This window comes from Geotrypetes seraphini, chromosome 14 (genome assembly GCF_902459505.1).
Source record: "Geotrypetes seraphini chromosome 14, aGeoSer1.1, whole genome shotgun sequence".
Classification (NCBI taxonomy): Eukaryota; Metazoa; Chordata; class Amphibia; order Gymnophiona; family Dermophiidae; genus Geotrypetes; species Geotrypetes seraphini.
In genome coordinates this window covers 14,391,389-14,403,894 of record NC_047097.1, presented here as the reverse complement: position 1 = coordinate 14,403,894, position 12,506 = coordinate 14,391,389, and the positions used below count along the sequence as shown (strand labels likewise).

Below are 12,506 nucleotides of genomic sequence, written 5' to 3'. Positions count from 1 at the left end.
ATTTCCCGTTTCATTTCAACAGAAATCACCTTCCTGCTTTTTTTAGAAGCCATGATATATAAAAAATATTGAGTTTATCTTAAAAGGACGACTGTATACAGTGAGAGAGGGCAGAGTCTCAGCGGCAAAAACTGGGACTTAACTTTTCTTTTTTTTTTTCTAGCATCGGGGAAGCGGCGAGAGTAGCTCCGCCCCCCCCCAACGCATCAGCAGTAGGCGCCGGGCCCCTCCATAAAAGGAGGCGAGCCGACGGTCCGCCACTGCACAGGGAGCCAGGCGAAGGGCAGTGAGAGAGGGCAGTTAAGCGCAGTGAGTAACGCAACTCGGGCAACTTCGTTGTGTGAAACGAAGTTCGTTGTATGAATCAAGACATGAAGTTCGTTGTGTGCAGCGTTCGCTGTGCGAGGCGTTCGTTATGCGAGGCACCACTGTATATGTAAACTTTTGAGGCAAAAAATCAATTGACTACTCGCTTATTCACCAACATATAATCTAGTATGTCATGGAGAAATCACTTAAGGCTCCTTTTACTAAGCTGCAGTAGCATTTTTAGATCGCACTAACCCCCACGTTACACGCCAATGGTGGCATTAGCATCTAGCGCGTGCAGCAATTCAGCGTGTGCTGAGCGCACGCTAAAACCGCCACGCTAGCGCAACTTAGTAAAAGGAGCCCATAGCTGGATTTTTTTTTTTTTTTTAAGTGCAGCGTGGCTTCAAATTACCTGAAGGAGTTCTCCGTTTTGTCCCTTTGTCAGGGGTAGACGCCCACTTTTCTGTTCTAAGCCACTAGCTCGTTTCAAAAATCCAATTGGCTCTCCAATCGATGTGAAGCTGAATGGAAAAGAACAAATTTTTTGCGATGTCCTAAGATTAATACAAAATTTAAATTCCATTTAAAAAAAAATTTTTTCATTACAAAAAGAAAATGATGAAGTGGTGGACCCATATAAATTTTGTTTTATAGCGTTAAATGTGTGGTGCCATGGGAAACTTTACCTCGGAAAGGTTAGTTCTCACTACTGAAATTCTCTTTTATAATTTAATTATCGTAAACACTCTTTTTGAACTGCAATTGAGGCTGTTTGATTATTTGATTAAGGATATTCATACATATCTGTATGTACATAACATGTACTGACAAAACGTATCTTTATTGTAACCCATGTACTGACTAAATGTATCTTTATGGTAACCCACTTGCATCCCATGTACTGACAAAATGAATCTTTAATGTAAACCACTTGTATCCCATGTACTGACTAAACGTATCTTTATTGTAACCCATGTACTGACTAAATGTATCTTTATGGTAACCCACTTGCATCCCATGTACTGACAAAATGAATCTTTAATGTAAACCACTTGTATCCCATGTACTGACTAAACGTATCTTTATTGTAACCCATGTACTGACTAAATGTATCTTTATGGTAACCCACTTGTATCCCATGTACTGACTAAACGTATCTTTATTGTAACCCATGTACTGACTAAATGTATCTTTATGGTAACCCACTTGTATCCCATGTACTGACTAAACGTATCTTTATGGTAACCCACTTGTATCCCATGTACTGACTAAACGTATCTTTATTGTAACCCATGTACTGACACCTGTATCCCTTACACTGACAAAATGCACCTTGATAGTAAACCACTTGTATTGTAACCCACTTGCATCCCATGTACTGACAAAATATATCTTTACTTTAACCCACTTGTATCCCATGTACTGACTAAACGTATCTTTATTGTAAACCGTTTCTATCCCATGTACTGTCAAATGTATCTTTATTGTAAACCGCTTCGAACTTCACGGTATAGCGGTATATAAGAAATAAATTAATATTATTATTATATTTTCCATAACTTATTTCTACTGCGTAATATCTACTCTGTAATCTACTGTATAATATCTGCCACAGAAAAAAAAGAAGACTTTGGCGAGGTTCACAAAGATTTCACATCTCTTTTAGAGTACATGAACTGTTTTTACTACTTACGTGTTGGAATATCCAGACATGCCATGTTTCTAAAACACAAAGATGATGTTCTGTCAAAGAAAAAAAATTAAGTGATAATAAAAAATATCTCTGCTGGCCTACACCACCTTCGGGAAAATAACTGCAGCAAATGTCCACAGACATGACATTTTCTTTTTTATTAAAAACAAAAGCATTCGTTTTCAGAGGCTAGGCTCAGAGCCAATATCACAACGTTATTCTGGTATTGTTTGCTCCTTAATCTGTGCTACTCAATCTTTATTATATCACAAGCTTTGAAAGGCAAGTAGCATAAAAGATATTTTTTGCAAACTACTTTGTATCATCCAACAAAAAGATGTAGGCAGGGTCTGATTTACTAAGACTTTTCTCTTCTTTTTCTAGAGCAAAACAACTTAGTGATTCGGATCTACAATTTGCTAATGTAATTCCTTAACTTAGGGTTACCAGACGTCCGGATTTATCTAGACATGTCTGGACAAATTTTTTTAAAGGAGCAGTTCGTCCAGGTTTTCAAGTTCGGGGTCGAGTCCGGAGGACCTCCGAGCATGTGCAGGTGTGACACGATGATGTTGCATGCATGCGTGTGATGTCATTTCATCACATCTGTGCATGCTCGGAGACCCTCCAGATGTGGCTCCGAGCTCAGGGTGAGATGAGAAGAGGTTTGGGGGTGGTGGTGCAGGGCTGTGACAGAATAGGGCATGACTTGGGCAGAACAGGGTGGGGCTGGGGAGGAATAGGGCTGGGGCGGGGCCACGTGTCCAGGTTTTAGCTTAACAAAATCTGGTAACCCTGCTTTAACTTAACCAACTTTTCAAAATCCACCGTAAGGATGGATTACATGAAGAAATGAACCATAATTGAACCATGACGTTTCTCTTTACCGCCACCCCTAAAGAGTAAATGGGAGAAATTCCATAAATGGCACTGAAAAATCAGAGCTGGATAAAAATCTGCACTAGGCACTATTCTATAAAGAGCACCTGGGATGAGCGCGCTTTATAGAATAACGATTAGAGCCAATTCCTGCATCTTACTTTAGCCATCAAAATTTACACTCTGCTAAAACCTGGTGCCTAAGTTTCAAGGGTTGAAAATGCAAATCATAGTATTAACATTGCACCTAACTTTTAGGAATGCCTCCCCTGACCTACCCGTACTCCTCCCGTGGCCATGCCCCTTGTGACAAACCTAGCACCAGCACTAGTTTTGCCCCTAATAGGATCCGGTGCAGAAGAGCTGACCAGATTGATTCTGGGGACCAACTTGAGGCTGACCTCTCTTGCCCATATGATCAGAGCAATAGTGATCAGGAAGCAGAGACAGAGGTTCCAGATTGGCCGATGCAGGAGGTGGAAGAAAGCCTCCCCACTTCTGTCTTCCAGATCCCTGAATGTGTGGAAGGAATGGAAGTGCAAGACGCTGACCCTATGCCAGATAGCCAGGCAGAACTCATGGACACAAACTGAGAGTCAGTGAGTAGCTGGAAAGCAGATGGTGTTTTTCCTTCCTAAGCCAGAAAAGCTTTATGTATTTTTGCTGCCTTTGAGTTAACTATTATTCTGGGTACAAGAAGTGTACTTACCTGCAGGTGGATAGCTTGTTTTCCTAAAGGGAAGTTTGTGGCTAAAGAGCTTGGAAACGATATGAATAGGTTTTCTTTTTTCTCTGTTTGAAAACCTTACTGTGACTGCCGTTTGCTGGTAGTATAATCACCTAATCTCCCACAGCTACACTGTCTTCCAAAAGGTAGCTGCAGAGACAGTGGGCTCTTTGCAAGGCTGTGCTAACAGAATATCTAACCTTGGCTGTTATAAGAGGTTGTTTTGAACTTTATATTGTGGGACCAGGATCCTGGCGAGGCCTAGTAACTTCCCAGAATCCCAGTCTTGGCGCGAGCGTAACCATGGTGGACCACAGCGGCCTGGTGCCTCCCATAAACTGCACACCACACTGGCCGGGTTTTGTCCAAATATATTACTTTTATTTATCCACAAGGAAAGTTTCAAACAAAAAAAGGTCAAAATTTGGCATTCAAAGTAAAAACCCAAAACATTCCAATTTTCTCTTGTTCTGCTTTCTTTCTCTCATGTGCCAGTTCTTATCACTGCACCCTTTAGTGCTGGCCAATTTAAGTTCACAAATTAAGAACATAAAATACAGTTCCTGTGAGGTATTATTTCCACAAGCAGTGCTAGAACCGTACCTGCCTTGGCAATAGTTAGGCTACCTGGTTCTAGGCATTAATTAGGCTTCTGGTAGATTTGAGTGGCAGTTCCCTTTTCCTAGGAGCAGAGAGACTTGTACTCCCACAGGTGTGGCCACTGTTCCACTTATCTAACCCAACAGTAAATTCAGCAGCTTCCAGCCCAGGTTGAAAACAGGATACAAAATCCTTCACAAAACATAAAACTCAAAAAGGAAGAACAAAAAACAAAACCCCTTTTACCAAGGAAAAAGGACATTCAGGTTTTCCTAAACCTATTCCCATTCCATAGGGTGTTCTTCCCCAGACATAGCATTACTCTCTAACCAGTCCATGTCACAAACCTCAGATTGTGTTTCAGGGTTTTGCATTTCCCTATCCTGGTGAGAACTTTCCAAGGCTGGCCAAAAGTTAGCTGCTGTAGCTGGTTTCCTTCTCAGCTTCCCCTGAGCTTCCAGTCCCAGCTGTCCCTCCTCTCCCACTGAGGAGGGACCTTCAGAAAAAGGGATACTCTGCACATAACCACGCCCCCTCACAGCAGCTTTAGCTAATTCCTTAAAGAGCCCTGTCCTTCCCGTTCCAGCCTGAGCTCTGTGAGCTTTTAAAGGGACAGGCTTCCTCTTAACCTTGTGCTCAGGATTTTCCCTATACTCAGGATATTTCTTCCCCTTAGTCCCTGGCACATTATTAATGCTTCCCTGCTCCTTTCCCTGGGCTTTTCCCCGGGCTTTATTAGGACTAGCCAGATCCCTGTCACAATATGAATGCTGGGATAAATACTACTGAGAGGATGTTTGGATCATGTTTTGAATACCACTATAAATTCATTGCTGAATCAGAGTGCAAGAACTCAGGCAAGACAATCTGTATGTGATTTTTGCTTTTGTACTTTTATTTTTTCTTTGCAACTGAATTTGTTTTGAGTGAAATGCTACAGATATTTGCCTGGGTGTTATACCATTTGGACCGCTAAGGTCAGAATAAATATATTATGCTTTCTTGAAGAACTTTGTCTGAGTGGGGTTGACCTGAAGTCAGTGCTTACCTTGTTTTCTCCCAGGCCTAGGTAGTTACCTAGGGCCAAACAAAAGTCCTGAAGATTCCCCTGGTTATAGGGGACATGTCAGAACAGAAGGTTTGTCACAGGGTAGCTTTGCTCTGAGGAGTGTTTGTGACACCCTTTTGAGTTGAGCCCGAGAAAACTTAGGTATGGATGTTGTAACATAACAAAAACTTATTTCTATACCGCAACACCGTAAAGTTCTATGCGGTTTACAAAAGAAATTCAAGTCACAATTCAATGGCAGTTTCAGTTACAGTTACCCAAGAAACTAGCAAACAGGTGTTAGATTTCTTCTAAAATGTTGGTAGGTACTAGAAGTCATTATTAGAGATTGTAAGTCGCTATCCCATGATGCTGCTTGGTTTGACAAGAGGCGTTGATGATATTTTTAAAATCTGCATCCTTTCCATCTGTCAAAGGATGCAAATTTAAAAATCCAAACTGGTGCCAATTAAGCCCAATGATTGATTATTAATGCCTCATTAACTAACTGATGTGTGTGCATCTATAGGGTTGTCCAGAAAAACTGCAAATTGAAGTTTTTTCTATGAATTTGATTGTGTTTGATCATAAAATAATTTTTAAAAATTTTAAAGCCTCTCCTGGGGTCCCTCAAAGCCACTGATTACATAAAGGATAAGCTTTAAAAAAAAATTTTTTTATTATTTTCTGATCAAGCACAGTCAAATTCATGGAAAAAACTTCAATTTGCTCAGTTTTTTCCAACTTTAGGTTTTCTGGACAACTCTAATGCATCTGCCCTACACATGCATCTTCATGTACCTAAGTTTTGGCAACTTAAATAGAATCCAGTGGATAGAGGGCTGGATCTTTATATTTTGCACCCATTGGTACAGGATCTTCAAGAGTTTCCCTCAGTTCTTTCCTTTTTCCTTTTTCCCACCAGTAGAAAATAATTTATTATTTCTGTTTCCATTGTCCTCTACCCCCACTTTCAGTTTGGACTAACCTGTAGGGGGTCAGAACCAGGTGTTTTTTTTTCATAAACTTTGGGCTATTCTTCACCTGTTCTCTTATCCTCCCACTCTGCATCTCATGCTTTCATTACTATAATATTATGTATTCTGGCTTTCTCAGACTTCAAATCAAAATCAAAAAATACTCAGCAAGGCATGGTGTTTATGTGAGAATAAATTTACAATGTGGCATACTGGCAGAATAATTTTCCATGGCACTTTCCTAGGTAAGGCATTGTTTTATGCGTAGAAAAAAAACTTGTTATGAGCTCGCCTACCCAATATGTGATAAACTTGCATACAGTTCAACCAGTACTTATATGCATAGGTTAACCTGCTGCTTGAGGAGTTTTCTAGAATATGGAACGGAAATAGGGTTTTGTACTTGTGCATATACTTTAGAAAATTTGTATACATGCATATAATTTTGCCATGAAAATGTGTTTGTCTCAAAAATCAGATATAAGTGTAAGTGGATAGTTTTCCTGGGTAATTTTTGTGCACATGTTCGATGTGCTCCCTCATTTAACTTTTCCAGCATACACCCAGCAAACTAATGATCTATTCACTGAAGTAATTAATGCTATTGCAAGTCTCATGTGGAGGGCTTGCCAGATTAAGATGAGTTTCTAATGGCTTGGTAAAGACAAAGGAGGGATGGGACTCCCTGATATTAAAATATATTATTGGGCATCTTTTTTTTTTTTTTCTCTCTTTCTCTCTTTCTTTCCATCATCACTTTTCTCACCTACCCTTATGTATAAACCTTAATTGTTAAAAAAAATTTTTTTTTTTTTTTTAAATTGTAATTCCATTTTTTCTTTACCCACTTGTTTCAGTTTGTATTAATAATACATAATGATTAGTTTGTATAATTTTGTCTTATTTGTATTTGTATTTGTCACCCCAGTTTTTTTTATTGTACATTTCAATTATGTAATACGCATTGAAATATTTGATATTGCGTAAAATCAAAATTTAATAAAACTTGAAACTTGAAACTATATAAGAAAATGGGTGGAATCATCATATAGTGCTCTGTGGAAAGCAATTGAAATGTCTGTGCTTGAGAGCGAAAGCCTTCTGTATTCTCACCTTTGGTTCCTCTAATCCACTGTTCTTCAACCGCCGGTTCAAAGACCGGTGCCGGTCCGCAGAAAATTTCTGCCGGTCCGGTAAGATCGAGTCAGCAGTTAATTTCCTGCCAACTGCGGTTCCTGCCGACTGCAGTTCCTACCAGCCTCAGGCGATCAAGACAGGCTGCCGACGTCGAGGCCTTCCCTCTGTGAATCTCACCTGTTCGGAAACAGGAAGTTGAAACAAAATAGGCAGGACTCAGAGAGTGAAGGTCCCGACGTCGGCAGCCTGTCTTGATCGCCATCCCTACCGAGTTGCTGAAGAGGGCCGTGGGGAAGGTGCAAGTGGAAGGGAGAGAGCTGCAGGTACAAGGGAGATGATCAGCGTGTGCGAGCAAGATCCTGGGGAGCCTTCGACAGTGGCCGTCTCCCCTCCCAGCAGCTCTCCTACTTGCCAGGGCAGTGATGGGCAACTTGCCGGTGGGCAACTTCCTCTTTCCACAGAGGCGGCAACTGACCCAAGGCTGCCTAAGTAAATTGCTGCTGCAGGCAAGTACTGAGAGCTGCTGGAAGGTGAGGAAGCCACTATTGGGGCTGGGAAGCTGCTGGATAAAGGGAGAGCTGCTACTGGACCTGGAGGGAGGTAGAAGGAGAGATGCTGCTGGGAGGGGAGGAGGGAAAGGGATGGGAAGAGAGTTACTGTTGGATAGGGGAAGAAGGGAAGGGAGAAGGAAAAAAAGGAAGGAAATAGCTGGCAGGGAGATTACAGGAGGAGAAGGGGTCAGGGTAGAATGGAGAGATCAGATGAGGGAAAGGGGAGAGAGAGGAATGAGAAAGTAGAGAGAGATTAATGTTGGAAAGGGGGTCAGCAGAGAAATGAGAGAGGGATAAAGATGCTAGATCTGGTGTAGGAGAGATAAAAATGAAGAAAGCAGTGAAGCTGGAATGAATGATGTAAAAAGGAGAGAGGAGGCACAGGCTGGATGGAAAGGGGAGAGGGGAATAGAAAAGTCAGATACATATGGAAGGGGCAGAGGTCGGACAGTGGATGGAACGCGCAGTTGCTGGATTGAAGAGACAGGGCAGACGCTGGAAGGAAAAAAGTGAAAAGAAGATAAAAGCAGAAACCAGAGACAACAAAAGGTAGAAAAAAATAATTTTATTTATATTTTGTCATTAGAATATATGTCAAATATGTCAAATGTCAAATATGTCAAAAATGTCAAAAGACCTACTCCTTACTACTTTAGTAAACCAATTGTTCTCCCATTGTAACCCCCGTTTATAAATCTTTTGTAAACCGCCTTGAACAGCAAGGTAATGGCGGAATAGAAATCCCTAATGTAATGTAATTTATATCAGATTTGAAATATATATCCTCCCCCTGTGCCACCAGCTTTCCTTCCTGAAGTTCCTTCACCCCTTCCCTCCCCCTTTCCCTCCCCTCAACTTTCCTTTCTCGCCTCCCCTGTACTCTAAAGTTTGCTTCTTCTGGTCGTGGCATTGGCAGTGACTCTCACATACTGCCTGGCGCTAACCCAGAAGTCTCCCCTCTGCCATGGAGAGACTTCCATGTCAGCAGCACACGGTGTGTGGGAATTGCTGCCAATACCGCCACACAGCGAGATTCGATGCTGACTTGGCCGGTGCTGCGAGATTCTGTGGGGGAAAAAGAAATTCTATTCCTTCTATCATCCCCCTGTGAAATAGTTTTCCATCTGGCATGCACTGCACTGTGTGCGCACAAGGTGAGAGGGAGGAGAGAGGAGGTTCCAGCATCAGGTGACCAGCTCATGCAGCAAAACAGGGCTGTGCATGAGCGTCTATATGTCAATGACTGCTGCTGTTGGGTCTTCCAAACTCTGAAGCAGTGCAGCTCTGATTTTTAATTTTCAGCAGGTCGCCACCTGCCACAGACACAGCCACCCTTCATCACCACTGCCCCCTAAATGCTGAAACCCAGACAAATGAGACCAAATAGGAAAGCCACCCGGACGCCCCAATAGTACTGCCAAAAGGAGGACATGTCAGAGGAAATCTGGATGGCATATTACCTTTTTGTTGTACTTGTATAATAGACTTAAGCTTTTAATAAAAAGACCTAAAAAAATGATTTAAATGCAGTAATGCTCAGTAAAAATTGGGGAAACAGGCAAACTACCAAAAACCCTTTAATATGGTTGAATGACAGCCTGTTTCCATGTGTTAACAGCGCAACCAAATTAGTAAAAGGACCCCAAGTGTGAACATGCTTTATATCCACGTGGCAATTTTAAAATTACTTTTTACTGTGAAATGGTTATATGCTATGCCAAATGAATACAAATTGGTTAGGGGGAAATGATATTTGCAAGATAAATGCAGTTCATTAATTTAGTACTGTGTATGGCTTTTTTTTTTTTATAGAGAATCAGAAAGGCCTGGACCAGTGAAAATTAGGAGACCCCAGAATCCTGGAACTTATAATTTAACAGTCCGAAAAAAAACAAGGCAAATAACCCCACAACAAATGTACAATGACAGGAAAAGTGGGGAAGGAAATATGCATGTCAACCTGGGATCAAAGAAGTTTATTGAATATTACAAAGCATTTAATATAGTCTATTTCTCAAATTCTTCGAGACCCAACAAGGTTTGATGTTTCTTTTCATCATTGTCTGCTTGTCTTTCTTTGATGTTTCTTTTGGTATCCTTCTACTATGTATGCTTTTAATATGATTCTTTTATCATGTATGTTTTTAATATGATAATTTCACTATGATATATTTTTTATGATATTTTCTTTTATTTTTTTTATGTATACCTCCTCAGTTGTTTATTGTATATTTATTTTTATTATTATTATTATTTTTTTTTTTATTCGAGATCTCATGAGAATCTCGGAAAGGGTGAGAGCCAGAAGGCCTTAAGCATGCGCAGATGCTCAAGGCCCCGCAGCAGCCCAGCAGAGAACCGGCGGCAGGCACTTTCAGCACCGGTGCACGGGTAAGGACAGGGCCAGTCAGTAGGGGGAGGAGGCGATCTCGGTCATGAAGGGAGGGAGCAGCAAAGCCGGTTCTCGGGGTGGGGTATCAAAGTTGAGGAAGACAGAAATGGGAGAAGACAGAAGAAGCGATATGGGTCAGATTGGGGGTCGGGGCGGAGAGATGTACCTAAGTTAGTGCAACAAATCATCCGAGTTGCCATTATGGCCTATGGGGAACTTTGCTTTGATATACAAGCACTTTGGATTATGAGCATGCTTCTGAAATGAATTATGCTCGCAAACCAAGGTACCACTGCATATGTTTTAGATTATCTATGCCAACCCGAGGCAGGCTTCCACTTTGAAGCTGAAACATGAACCTTGTCGGGTCTCGAAGAATTTAAGAACTGATTATATTATATGCTTTGTATTATTTAATAAATTTCTTTTATCCCAGATTGATATGCACATTTCCTTCCCCACTTTTCCTGTTATATTACTTATATTTTAATAACAACCAGTGGCATAGTGAGGATAGGAGGCACCCGGGGCAGTGGTGCCCCCACACGCCCTCCTCTCTGCCCCCTGCTCCTTCCAAACCACACTCGTGCCCTCCCTTCCCACCCCCGTATCTCTTAAAATCTTCATGTGTGCAAACAGCTTCTCCAGTCTGCCGCTCACACTGGCTTTCCCTCTGACATCACTTCCTAGCCCCGTGACCCAGAAGTGATTTCAGCGGGAGCCAGGCCTGTGTGATCAGCAGGCTAGAAGTAGTTGCTCACACTGGTGAAGATTTTAAATAGGTACTGGGGGGCGGGGAAGGGAGGGCACGAGTATGGCATGGGAGGGTAGAGAGGTGCCGGCACCCCTACCAAGACGGGATCCAAGACAGTCCGCACCCCCCCCCCCCCCTTTGCTTTGCCACTGACAACAAAAAAATTAAAAAAAAGACATAGAAGCTGATTTTTAGATGTAGAAGTAATATACAAACTTTTTCAAATTAAAATTTCACTTGCATACCTAAAGGTTGCAAACTGTATTACTTGGAATTATTTGTAATAAAAAGGATATACGGGGTGCCCACAAAAACACTTCTTGATTTTAAATGGCTACAAAATCAAAACTTATTGGAATATGTTTATAAGTAAGATGACAGCAAATACAAGTTCCAAAAAGCACGGTTAACAAGATCTTAAGTTTCTGTTGGAAAAAGGGATAGAGGGGTATAGATAGAGGATTATTGCACAGGTCTTGAACCTGTTGGGCTGCCGCGTGAGCGGACTGCTGGGCAAGATGGACCTCAGGTCTGACCCACCGGAAGCACTTCTTATGTTCTTATGTACACAATCGCTTGCACTTTCACCCTTATAAGCTGCAATTGGTGCAGAAGTTACAACCTTCAGACAATGCAATGCGACAAAATGACCAGGTGTTCCTCAAGTGGCCCCCGAGATCACCGGACATTACTGTTTGTGACTTTTTCATTTGAGGGTATTTGAAAGACCACTACCATCAATTATGGATGATCTGCAGGAACGCATCACATATGCTATAAACCGTGATCACGTCGGATATGCTTCGGAGAATCTGTGCCAAGCTCAATTATCACATCGATGTTTGCCAAGTAACAGGTGGGGTGCATATCGAGTGTATGTAATCAACAGAAAGCATATGAAACTTTGAGTTGATGTAACTTCAAAGGTGACAGAATATTCCAATCGTTTAAAATCAAGGAGTGTTTTTGTGTGCACCCTATATTTTAAAAATGTTTTCTTTGCCTTAGAGTGTGCAAATATGTTTATAATGAAGGAAAAATGTGGTTGGCATGCTATGCCATTGTTGATTTGCTTTAATATGCTTGAGAGAAATAGTATGGCAGCCATGTTAGCCCACTCTTAAGAAATAAACAAAAAGAATCCAAGTGATACCTTTGTTATTGGACTAACCAGAGCATTAGCTTTCGAAGGTAATCCTTCTTTTTCAGGTCAAAGATAAGCAAATGATGACAGCTATCAGCTGAAGAAAGCTTTCATCTTTAATATGCTGAAAGCAGATTCATCCAAAGCTGCCAATACAGGCAGACTTTCACTAAAGCTTAGCGTGCGCTAATGGACATTAGCATGCTCCAAATACCACTTAGCCCATTGGTATAAAATAAGACATTAGCATGCGCTAAGCTTTTGTAAATGAGCCCCTAACAAAGGTACGTAA

At 41.4% G+C, this 12,506-nt stretch overlaps 1 long non-coding RNA gene across 1 annotated transcript; it reads right to left on the bottom strand.

Moving 5' to 3' along the window:
• Positions 1–721: 721 nt before the first annotated feature.
• Positions 722–4,608, bottom strand: LOC117348251. The gene is made up of 3 exons (XR_004536937.1): positions 4,559–4,608; positions 2,006–2,055; positions 722–833 (listed from the first exon to the last, which is right to left on the bottom strand). It is a non-coding gene; the product is annotated as an uncharacterized LOC117348251 (long non-coding RNA).
• Between the last annotated feature and the right edge of the window lie 7,898 nt (positions 4,609–12,506).